Raw genomic sequence first — 13,468 nt, 5'->3', positions numbered from 1 at the left:
ACCATTCCCTCATTCGGCCTCTGGGAAATTTGTACATGGACAATCGGAAGTCGGGAAATCATCATTAAAACTCACCCAAAGCCCTCTCTGACTTCTGGCTGCTTCCCATTACAATGGTGTATGCAGTTGAAAGCCTACATTTGCTTCCATGACTTTAGGTTCCATAATGCACTGTCAAGTATTCAATAAGACCTGGAATTTGCTGTCCATTGATTTCTATCTAAGTAGTCCTGCTGTTCCTCTGCACTGGATTCTCTACTCCAGGACTTGAGAGACTAGAATTGGACCCACCTGTGACCTGTCTTGTGCAGGCCAGTTATGTGATCTGCCCTGGGCTTGCTGCTGCCTTGAAATGGTTATAAGCTGCAATTTGCTGAAGCTCCTTGTTCGTTCATTGAAATTTGTTCCTCTGTGTACCTGACCTCTTTTTGCTTGTTTTTCTGTCCAGTTTCTGCCTTGCTTCAGCCAAAGCCTGTGTCCTGTTCATGTGCAGCCTGCTACAGATTATCTCAGCCCTGCTTTGCATTTGATTTAATCCCTGCCCGTATTTTTGACCCTTTGGTGCACCCTAAGCTGCTCCCTTTCTAATTGCTCCTAGTTTGTTCCTTCTGTTCCTTCTAATATTTTCCCTATACTTATTTCTTTTACTTCTGCCTTAGCTCTTGCATTTTCTCCTCTGTCTCCTAAATGTGCCCCTAGTTTAACTTTATCTTTCTGAGTGATTCTACTACAGTCTCTAGTTTCCATTAGCTTCCAGTCTCTTGTTTGTTACAGTTCCTAGGATCCTTGTTCTGACTTGACTGTTCTCCATTTTTCCCATGAATGCCTTTCTCCTAGCTATTTTCTACAGCTCTTATGTTCCAGTCTAGTGCTAAGACAGAATCACGTTTGCTGCCTCCTTTCCACGGGGCTTGCAGGGTGACTATCTGTGAGAGTGATCTGAACAGAGGCGTTGTCATTCCCTGTAGCTGTTGGAAGGTCTGAGTCTTACCTGTGTACAACTCTAGTGGTAACCAAGAGTGTTTGTCTAATATTGGTCCATTCTAGATTTGGTCAGTTTATGTTGCTTGCCTTCCTGATTGCTGTGCTTACTCTGTATCTGTCCTCTCCTGGTGTATGCCTTCCATGGCTCCTCTGCTTCATTACACTACATCTGTATTGAAATATTCCTTGAGGGGTGCTCCGCCTGTAGTTCCTGAAATTTGGAGCTTGTTGTGACCCTATAGCTCAGAACAGAAGGTCTGCCAACTGGCACTTGGAGTCACTCAGTCTACCCTGTATGCCCACCCCCCTGGATGCGTCTTTCTTCAGACCCTCTGGACTCCACCAAAAGGTCTGCCTTCAGTGCAGGCTCCCTGGGGTCAGAGAGCTCACACTCCACCAGGTGTTGGCATAGCTCTGGAAAACAGGGACTGGCATGTGCTCTACAGCATCCAAATTAAACAGCCCCTCACATGTGTCGACCAAACTACCCTTAACCCAACCATCCAGTGCCTCAGAAATGTACCCCACATCACCCATGCAAGATTGGTGAGATAGTGTGTGACTGTTGCTGTCTCTCACCCTATATTCTTCAGGGTGGTCTACATAATCACTTAACAGGGCATCTATGCTAGGGAAAGCCCTCTCCCTGCACCTCTCATCTAGAGTCAGTAGAGTATCCCTCCCACCACTAGGAATATGATCCCCTGTGCCAGTACCCACATTTGCCTCAGGGACCCTGCACACCACTGGAGTTACCTCACAATCCTGAACCCCTGGTATATGTTCACCCCAATCTTGAAGTAGGGCATCAAGTCTCTGTGGGTGTGTGCATCTCCCTCGTCAGTTCTGGAGATATTATTTTTGATGCCACGATCTGCGCTGGACTCAGCCCTCATGACTACCACTTCCAGCCCAGCCAAGCTCAGTTCATGAGCCACACACATTTCTTTTTCCAGGGGTTGATGCTCTCTTATTCTCATTCTTCTTGACTTCCTGGTCGATCTCTGTCAGTCTCCGACCCCGAGATCGGATCCTACTCTTTTCTTCACAAGCCCATCTTTCCCTCCATGATTCCTTCTCAGGGCCACTGCCCTTCTGGTACACTGGCTGGGGATTCTCCCCTTCAAACTCCTCCTCAGAGTCATCTGGTAGTGCTGCTACGCAACGTGTTTCTTCATAATAAAATAGGGCTGTCTCAAGATCCCACCTTGTGGATTTTCTCCTCAGAAGCAACCCCTTCTCCTTGCAAAAGACTTGTAGATCCTCCATCATGTAGATGTGCAAGTGCCAAAAGTTGATTTCCATTTTGTCCTATCCTCACCACCAACAACCAACTATATAAATCGGATTTCGGTTGGCTATGGTATGATCCTAAGCCAGGCAGAATCCCCCACTCTCGTCAGGATAAGGGGAATACACTTTAAAATAACCCCTGCTCACCCCCTTGGTAGCTTGGCACGAGCAGCCAGGCTTATCTCAGAGGCAGTGTGTAAAGCATTTGCACATAACAAACAGTAATACAAAGAAAACACTACAAAAGGACACCACACCAGTTGTAGAAAAATATCCAATATTTATCTGTGTAAAATCAAGACCAAAATGATAGAAATCCACTATACAGTGATCCAAATACTAATAAGCAAAAACAGACTTTATATACAGTTCCTTGAAGTCAATAGCTCTGTCTGCGGCTATCACAGTGTTGTGAGCAAACAAATCCAACAGTTCTGGCTGACCAAGGTATCGCGGGCCAGCTACGGTGTTGGGGAGACCCTTAAAAAGTACCTTTGGAGACGCAGGGCATCAAATCTTACGGTGAGCTCTGGAGGAGTGGTGTCGGTTCCACGAGTCGGTACAGGAGTCATTGGCTCTTGAAGTCAAGCACGTTGCAGGTCGAACTCCATGAGTTTGAAGTTAGAAGCATGGAAGTTGGCAGGTGTCGGACCTGCGTTGTGAAGCATAACGGTGTGGCATGGAGTGCCCTCAGGTTGCGGTGCAGGCAGCGGTTCGTGATAGTCATCCAGCATCATCGGTGAGTCCAGAGTTTTGGGTGCAAAGTGGGGAGGTGCTCATTGCGGTACTGATAGGCTATGGTGCAAGCAGCGTCGTTGTCATTGCTGAAGCGCAGTCATGGGTAGACCCAAGGCTGCGGTGCGAGGCAGGGCAATACAGTGTGGGAGGCCCACAGGTCACAGTGCAGGCAGAGGCGTTGGTTGACGATCTGGAGTCGATGCCACTGGCATTGGTGAGCCAAGGCTGCGGTGTGGGAGGGGCGGTGCATCAAGTAACCTACGATGGGTGCCCCCAAACCACAGTGCAGGCAGCGGAGTCGATGTCAGCTTGGAGTGGCGTCAGTGAGACCAGTTCTGCGGTGCAAAGTGGGGCGGTGCTCTGTTTTCTTCACAAGCGATTTCTACAGGTCCTGATGCAGGCAGCGGTGTATAAGTGACCACGTTGCGTTGTCTATGGGAATTATATGGCAGCATGGGATGGTGCCCACAGGTCACATTGCAAGCAGCGGCTCGGTGGTGGCGTTGATGAGACCAAGGTTGTGGTGCGCAGTATGGCGGTGCCCTCTGCAGTGCCTTCAGGTCCCTGAGCCAGCAGCGGTGTTGTTGAGAGCGTTGGGTTACCTTTTGCCTCTGTGGCAGCTGAAACAATCATTTCCAGAGGATGGTACCCAAGAAGCTGTTGAAGTCTTTGATTTCCCTGAGACTTCCAACTAACCCCTGGGTGTAAAACTCTGCTCCACTCGTGAAGTATGCAGAGTTTTGACATCTCCGTGTAGAATGCGGAGTTGCCGAAAAACTCTGCACTCCGCAATGGGACAGAAGTTTTTTTGGTTCGCACGCCCAAAATGTGCATGGGCGACTTACCAGATGCCTGCAATTGCTGATGAGATTTCCTGAGCTGTTCGCGAGCGCCACGAAATTTGCCAGGTCGCCGCGTGGTCCTGCAAGAGTTTGCGGTCGCGAACAGGTAATTCACGCGCACCATCGGACTTCGAAGTTTTGTGAAGAACACAATCCTAAACATGCTGAGTCTACCGCTACTGCAATATGGAGAAGGTTCTCTCCCTGAGCAGCATCAAACCTTCTCGAAATGACGATTTGGATAAAAAAAAAGACTCCTCAAATTGACATATGGCTGTACTTTTTTTGTGCAAGGATTCCTTTTTCTTTTTTTTCTTTTAGTTAAGAGGAAGGAAGTGCCCCAGAGTATCCAACTTCCTGTTCCTGTTCAGCAGGCTCCTCCCAGTGCTTTGTCCATCTCCTGGTCAATTTTCATTTAGATTTTGAGCTTTGTGTCTGCTGCATCATAAATATCTGGATTTGAGGACTTTTTAATTTGAGATTTCACAAGTAAGTTGGAAAATTGGTGTTTGTTTGATTGGGGCCACACACCTAGATTTATTTGTACTTTTCATCGTTTTTTTTTAAATGTATTGTGGTGGGTAGCCTGTTGTTTCAGTAGGGGCCTAGTTGTTTCTACGTAAGTATTTTTTCTTCTTTTATAAAGAACACATGGGGCACAGTTCACTACATTTTCTCCAACTTTTGAAATCAATTTGCAATATTTATTAAATTCACTATGTATCCCAGTAGTCTGCTAATAGGTCTTTCAACAAGTATGCCCAGAGCTACTGATGGGTGCATGAAACAATGTGGTGTCTGTTGAAGTTACACATCATTTTGGCCATGGATGGCATTGGAATAAAAATACAAAAAGTTTTTTTGTGGTATTTATTTCACCGTTTTTTTCATGTATGTTGTTAAATTAAATGCCTTGTTGGATATGGTTTGTAACTTGCAAACCTTTTTAGCCCTGTAGATTTTTGGTTTTGGCATTGTTGCATTAAAGATGTGTCGGTTTAGCATACCTCCTTTGTCTGCCAAGTGTGTGAGTGTGTTTGTAATAGTGGGCCATCATTTGCCTTGGCTGAGCCTCCCCATGTGGGCAGGAGCCATTTTGTAAAGTCTGTGACCATCCTCCATGTAGGCCTGCTTGAGTTCATTGTTTTCCAGGCCTCTTCCTGTTGTTGTTTTGTGACCTGTGGCTGGCGGTCATTTTGTGGAGGCAGTTATTGCTCATTTGCCATATGTGACTGCATGTTCATCTTCCATTTGTTCCCCTTGGCTTCTTGCTTCCATTGTCATTTGTCAGCCCTCATGACTTCCACTTCCAGCCCAGCCAAGCTCAGTTCATGAGCCACACACATTTCTTTTTTCTGGGTTAATGCTCTCTTAGCCTCATTCTTTTTGACTTGCCGGTCGAACTCTGTCAGTCTCCGACCCCAAGCTCGGATCCTATTCTTTTCTTCTTAAGCCCATCTGCATCCCACATGATGCACAATGCCAATCTGTTTGCATTTGTATTTTTGTAGTCATTTTTCTTCTTTCCTATCCTATCCTTTCTGCGTGTACTACTTTAGTGTACACAGTACACCATGAAAGCCCTTACTGTTTCAATAACTGAGGTAATAACACTAAGAAGTGTGACCACACACACTGAATTATATTGTATTTGTTTGTACTAGTAATTGAACCACAACAATGCCACGTTTCACTGATGTTCTTCTTGCTTCTTTGCTTTCAGGTGCACGAAAGAGAAGGAGACAACATCACCAATTGTACTGCCAGACAGAAGGCTTGCGGCTTGCGCCCTGCGCACAACATCATATGACGTGTGACCACAGACAGACATCTCTTTAACTTGTGCCACTGCGTGCTAACTGACATCTTAAAGATGGGCCCAAAGAATGGTACCAGGTCCTGTACCAAGAAAGTTGCCAGTGGGAAGAAGTCACTGTCACTTTCCACCACCGGTATGTCACCCAAACCTTTTTGGGGAAACCCAAAAAATTGCGCCTGCAGCAGGGGTGTCCGGGGAGCAAGCTGGGAGCAGCACCCCTCCTCAGTGGAACCACCCCACCAACCTAGGAGGACCAAGCCCATGTCTGTCGCAGAGGCAGCTAGTCTTATCATGACAATACCAATGAGCAGTGATGTTGAAATTAAATTATCATTATCGCAAAGTAGTACCCAATCAATGAAGGAAAGTCGGATAAGTGGGCAACAACAGCCGCAACCACTCCCAATAGTAGTTGTTCTCCCAAAGTAGGGGCAGTTCAGGAGATCGAGCTTCCTGCTGAGGAAGAAGAAGAGCAAGCCACTCCCAGATCCATTGTCTTCCAGATTCCCCGTCAAGGAAAATTAGGGTTAGTCCATCAACTTCTTCTCCAAGCCTTCTTTCTGATGATCTAGACGCCACTTGAATCCCACCTCAGTCTGAGAGTGAGACAAGCCACAAGAGGAGGCTAGGGAAAAGCAAGGTTCCAGAAAGCCTTAGAGTTGTGGAGGTAGATGTAGAAGAGAAGGAAGATGATGAGCCAGTCATCATGGACATTAGCCCGACCCAGTAGAGACTGATGTTACCCCATCCCAAAGTCCTGTGAGGGATGTGGCACGGATACCACCAACACCACCTCCAGCTGCCATATTTAAAAAGTCCCGGCAGCGACCTACATCCACCACAACCACCTCAGATACTGCAGAAAGTCAAACTTAACGCCCCCTACCAGTTCATCCGACATTGCAAATGGCACCAGCACCATCAGAAAGTTGACCTCCCCAGTTTGGGACTTCTTTTCGGTTAGCAGGAAGGTGGTGAACATCGCTATATGCTCCATTTGTGGAGTAGGTTTTAGTCGGGGTAAACTTCGTACAAACTATGGTACTGGAGGCCAAACAACCCATCTGAGAAAGCACCACTTGATCCAGTGGGAGGCGCACTTTAGTGGCCAAAAAACTGCAAGTGTTGTTGGTGGAAGAGATAAAGAAGACCCGTTCACGGTGGAAGGTGAACAAGAGGGAGACACTTTTTCCAGTACACAAAGCAGCCCTGTCCCCAGCAGTGCAGTGGTATCGCCCACATCACCATCAGCAACATCGCAATGGCACAAGAGTCAGGCTGAGACACCAAGGGGTCCAAGGCAAGAGAATCCTGCAACGAAGAAACACGCATTGAGCCTAACATCTGGCGTCGAGAAGTCACCTGCATCAGTGGCACCAGAAAGAAAGAAATACCGGCTCCTATTCTCAGCATGTTTAGGTCGGAGGGGCAGTACAAGCGCAACCACCCAAGGGAACGTTTATACAACACAAAGCTGGATAAAATCTTAGAGCTGGACCTCCTCCCTTTTTTTTTGTGGAAGGGGTGGGTTTTCTTGAATTTATGGCAGCCACCTAGCCGAAAAGGAAGGTTCCCAGCCGGTCCTATTTCGCCAGAGTTGCTGTTCTAGCACTACATCACAAAGTGCTGGAATTGCTTGGACAAGCTTTGCAGCAGAGTGCTGGTCACACTAGCCACCTGACAACAGACATGTGGCTCAGTTGCCAAGCCACAGATTACATGTGCATCACTGCACACTGGATCTCTTTTGTGGTGGTTAGAGAAATATATCTGAATATGTTGACACTGTTGAGATTTTTAATGACGCTCGTAAACATGTAACAGTTCGCCATGGAGAAATCTCATACTGCTGCAAACATTTTGAAAGACTTTGGCAACAAGGTCTTTGAATGGCTGTGACCAAGAGGTCTTAACATTGGTTTTGTTGTGTTAAAATCATTGTTCAAGACTTTCTGAAAAAAGGCTGAGTCAGCAACTTACTGACCACCTGCAGAAGAATCTGTACACATTTCAGCCATTCTTTTAAAGCCCAGAAGCAGCTAAGGATAATTCAACGTGATAATGTAATGCCAGTTCAAGCACTCATCCAGGAGGTGCCAACATGTTGGAACTCAACGCATTACATGCTTGAACGTCTGTTTGAGCAGTACAGACCAATCAATGAATATGTCATGCAAAGATATGGAGTCTGTCAAATTAGTTTAAGGAAGGAGTTATGGTTAGTTTTAGGGTAAGTGTAAAGATATGGTTATGAGCATGCTTTAGGATTATGGATAGAGTTACGGTAATGGCAAGTATAAGGGTACTGGTTAGGGTGGATGCTAGGCTTATTGCAGGGAATCCAGGTCTTTTCTACAGGGTTACTGCTTATTGTTCGGCTTTTTCTGAACCCTATTTTTGCTGGTATTATGACTCTGTGCATTGTGACACTGATAATCAGTGCCACAACTCTATCTGATTTGGACTTAAAATTGTACCCTCTACATTCTATACAAATAAGGCATGCTTTCAGCCCATCTGTTCGGGCCTTGCTTCAGATCTCTCAAGGTCTTGGGTGCTAGCGAGACCTGGCAGCCATCTTTGGGCACGGTCTATAAAGACTGCGCCCAGTCTCTCAATTTTGCTTGTTTTACAGTCTTTGCAGAAAGAACATCTCCCGTACAGCTCCGGCTCCGCACACGCATGCTAAACTCACCGGTTTCCTGACAGCTCCTCTGTTCTGGTTCTGGGCTCCTGGATCAGAATCCTCCTTGGTTCCTGCATCCCTGGTTCGCCTCACCTACAGAAAACAAGAGAGAAGACTGTGAACAGGTGTCATTGCATTTCAGCTTCCCGAAAGGTCAACAGCTATGCAAAGACAAGTAACAAGGTCAGTGCACTGAACCATAGAACAGTCAAAGAACATTGCACACTTCGCAATTTACTTTTGATTCATTTTTCAGACTAATTTTGAAGATTTTTTAGTTTGAAGGAATTTATGAATAAAGGGGGCCCACACTTTCTCAAAGGATCCTAGGGGCATATTATCAAGCCTGTGCGCTAAAATTATCGCCGCTTTATCGGCCGAAAACGGCCGATAAAGCGGCGATAATGGGCTTGATAATATGCTCTATGGAATTCCAATCGAAGCACATGTTAGATGTGAAGACATCTAACATGGGCTTCGATTGGAATTCCACAGAGCATATTATCAAGCCCATTATCGCCGCTTTATCGGCCGTTTTCGGCCGATAAAGCCGCGATAATTTTAGCGCACAGGCTTGATAATATGCCCCCTAGATATTTGTTGGAGAGTAGTTTATTAGTAGTGATAAGTAGTGACTTACCACTACAAACAAGGCCACAGACACAATAAAAGTTTCCGTTAGGGTCTCAATAAATTATTCCCCTGATCATCACTAGGAAACTAACTGACAATGAGTAAGCATGCCTGTCAATATTTATATTTAAATTAAATATTCCAATGTTAGTCCATGGAGCTAATTATCTACAACTGGCGCAAAATGAAATTGGCAGTTTTTCCCTCACCAGGGCATGTAAAACATAGTTTATGTCTCTGCTTATAGTTACATGGTGCCCTACACCCCCTCGGGCACCTAGGGGGGATCTTGAGAGGTGAGATATGTAAAAATAAGGTTGAAAACTACTTTGCAAGCACCTTTAACACCATCGCTGCTAGACACATTTTACTCCTGTGCTGAGGACCAATATGACTGGGTGTGGTCATGATGAGATCAGCTCGTCATGAGCACACGAGCACCGTGCCTCATGACGAGCTGAGCTCGTCATGAGCACGGAAGGGGTTATTCCAAACGTTGAATTTCCATATAATTTACTTGTAAAGACAGTCTGCTAAGTATAGCGCCCTTTAAAATGATAGCAAGGGGGGCGTGGCGAAGATAGTGGACAGATAAGAAGTGTCTCCTTGTCTCTCTGTCCCCACCATCACTTTACCCTCATATAGCACCTTACCTGCAGTGCATAACACTCTCCCTCTGCCCTGTACAGGTTGCAGATGCTGCGTGGCAAAGAGGACAAGGATTGAAGCCCCTCCTGGCGCAGACAGGCGGTCCTTCCTGGTATGGGCTGCGGGAGTGGAGGCCGCACTCAGTGGCAGAATGGCAGCAGTCACCCCAAGCTAGCAGAGACAAGGTCCTACCTGCTGTGTTCCCGCACCCAGGTTGCAGCGCAGAGGAGCGCACAACAGGTGCCCACGTTCATCCTACCACAGCACCCTTAAGCTGTGCTGAAGACCCGAATGAGGACCTGGTGACCATAATAAGTCACCTCTGTCAGTGCACAGGGCAGGGTACTTAACATATAAAAAAGTGGCACACTATATATTTGCAGATGTGTGACCTCATTGTAAAAGAATGTTGAAAAGCTTTGGTCATGGTGTAGGTTTAGGCTGGATTTTCCGTAAACAAGCTTAAAAATGATTAATATATTAACTTCACGTCCGCCTGGGAAAATACTAGAAAAAGGAATCAGAGTTATTTTCTAGTCATTTTTCAAAGTATAATTTAGAGTTTGAACTAGTAATGTTATAAACATTTTTTTTTGTACTGACCGAGCCAAAACTGTCTCAGAACCAGTTCTGACACTCATCTCACCAGTAGAGGCTCTCAGCACATTCCTGGGTGGAGTTAATAACCCTGCATTCGAGAGTGCAATGACCTGGTCACTGGGTCCAATAATGTACAAACAACTTATCTCATAGCAGAAATGAGCCATTTCAGGAGTGAGGGAGAGGAACTGATGGCAGAAGAAAGGCCCTAACACTTGTTTTTATTTGCTGATCCAAAATGGGTCACCCAAAATCTGCTACTATTCATTCACAGGGCCCTCCTAGACACTCTGGCCTCAGTCTCAGTAGGAGGGATAACGAATGTTGACCCAGACAGAGGAGTGGCTTCCTTATCTAAAAAATGGAGCAATTTATAAAGAGCCAGAACACCTCTAATGGAAGAAAGGGTTAACCATCTAGAATTTTGAGCATCTCATATTTTTTTTGAGTAAAAATAGAGGAGGTGCTTAAAAAAAAGTGGAGTTAGGGCAGGAAAATAGTGCATGAAATTGAAAATTTGCTAATCGAATCATTAGTAAGTGCAAAGGATAAGGCTGGTACCCCAGCCCCACTTAAGCAGAATATTCTTTGACTTGCAAGCCTACACTTGAAGAACTCCTTGCTATAAGAAAGATCAAAGAACTTCTGCTCGGACCCAAGGGCTGGTACTTCTCTCCAATGGTCAGCTAGCTCAGCTCCTATGCTCTGGCTCCAAGAAAATAAAAAGCAGAAGGAATCCTGACTCCAGAAAGACCCATCTGACTACTAAGAATTACTAACCCTTCTTACAGACGACCATGTTCCCAGGAGCCAGAGTTGAGGAACTGAGGGATGTAGGAGTTACCATAAGGAACTTTACCGGAATTATAACAGGTGTTCTGCCCACATTACCCTCCAATACCTGGACAAGGAGCATCAAGAAGATGAAAAAGTAGAAAAGAATAGCATAGAGGGATAAATTCGACATTTAATTAAGAACCTGAAAAAATTAGTTATCCTGCTCTATACAACTTAATATGTAGAAAGTCAATCACAAATTTCTGAGGATATATAAACATTTACAGGAAAAGAATGGCGCACAACAAATATATATAGAGGGCAAAGTCAACTATATAAAATACAATCAAATATATACAAATCACAAATACAATATATACAATACACATACAAGGTGTACCCAAAGAAAGATCTTAAACAAGACCTATCAAAAAATATATATATACACTCCTGATTTTGGGTGATATATGTCTATAAAGGAGATCCTCGGTGCGCCTGAGATGCAAGTTCTCTCACAACACTATATTGTCTGAGGCGTCTGGATTTAAACACACAGCAAATAAACTATAAGGGGACTCCAAATCACAATGATGTTGACGCAGTCGCGGTCGCGTTTCTGCCAGTAGAATCTTTATGGCTTCATCAGGACAAGGGTAGTACAAGAATATTACAAACAACATCAAATCAAACCACAATAATATATCGTGCCGTATCTATCTTCTCACCCATCTGAGAAAAATGCAGTGCCACTCATGCCCAAAGAAAGGTGCTCAAAGACAACCAACTCCTCATAGGCAGGGAATAAACTGAAGTAAAGTCAACTAATCCTTCGAACCAAAGTGGTCCTAAAGTGAAAAAAAGCACCAACACCAAGCGACACACCCCTGGTGCTCAAAAAGAATAATAATAAATAATACAACATTCATGCTAAAACGCATTTCAGGAGCGGCGAGCCACACCTAAGGAAATAGTGCAAAACAGACACCAACCACCAAACATATAGGGGCATAGGTACCTTCGGAGAAAACAACCTAGCGTAGGTACATCTAAAGGTCCCCCAGGGGGAATAACTCCACTACAGGTATCCTTTCAAAGGTTTAGACCTCCAGGTACTCTTTCGTTGATAATCTCACAAGCCTATTAGGTTTACAGATTCTAAGCCTGCTTTTCCTATCTTTCAAATAGCTATGGTTAATTACTCTGGAAATTGCGTTGAGCATCTGAAATTTTATATATCCTAACACTGGAATTCACTGAATCTTATGTAAGTTTGGGCTTCTATGACTTGTCAGTTCAGTCATGCTAAAGCATATGCTACAAAGTCTACATTTTTATAATAGACTCAGCCCTTTTTTTGTTACCATATGTAATGAGCAAAACAGAGTATTCACGTTTGAGCTTGTAATGGCTCCAGCCAGTATGACTTTCACCTTTTCTGGGACAGGAGTTTCAATATTAATCAGATATGATGTAAACACATGTTAATTAGGTACCTGGCATGATCTAAAGCCTGGCACCAAGAGTTGTAATCTTAACTGGAGAGACTATTTTGTGCCCTAACACTCCATTATTCATAAGACCTTTCCATCTTATTATCACCAACCTTGGAATCTGCTAGTAATAAATGAGGTGTACTGGTAAGTGGTAATGATAGCCAGCTTATCTGCATCCACTCCTTGGTCATCTTTATCAGGTTAGACAAAATATCAGAGTCTAAACCCGCATCTCCACTCACACAAAAGGAAATGTGTGTATTGTCAGTGTTGATTTCAAACCTTAACCCAGTGCAGTCAAAAGACCATGTAAAAGCTTTATGTAGATTTTTAAATGGACACCACAAATATTCATGTGGTGGATGATTTTTAAGATGGCCTCATGATACATCAGAGTAATTAGATTTCTGGGGGACAAGAGTTTGGGACTATAAGCCTTAGTCAGTTTGGAAATTGAAAACAACCCAAAACTCATGCTTTCATTTGTTTCAATAGCAATTTTCTCTCTAAGAGAGCAAATTTCATGCAGTATCATCTGACCTGATAGCAAGCATGAGTATTTATTCAACAATTTAAAAAGTGTTTCGCTCTTTGAGAATGTTAATTAAGATTTTTCTTGCAATTCCTGCCTCCAATACTTGTGTGCGATGGTACACTACATTAGCAGACTAAAGGCTCAATTTAATTATTGGCGGATGGAGTAGTCACGATAGCCTGGTGAGGACTTTACTTCTGGGACGGTGATACTACTCTCCCAGCCAAATATATAAATGATTGCCCAGCAGGTGGTCATTTATAAAGGCATTGGCAGGAACCGCCACCATGGCAGTTCTTGTCAATGCATTTTACTGTTTGTTACAGAGCTACGTCGGAAGGACACAGACCTGTAACAAGCAGTAATCTTTTTTTCTTTTCAAAAAGAAATTCCCAAAATGGGATTTTCTTTTTGTAAAGA

The sequence above is a fragment of the Lissotriton vulgaris genome, chromosome 9 (genome assembly GCF_964263255.1).
Source record: "Lissotriton vulgaris chromosome 9, aLisVul1.2, whole genome shotgun sequence".
Lineage (NCBI taxonomy): Eukaryota > Metazoa > Chordata > Amphibia > Caudata > Salamandridae > Lissotriton > Lissotriton vulgaris.
The sequence above is the reverse complement of the archived record's forward strand: the minus strand, read 5'-3'. Positions refer to the sequence as shown.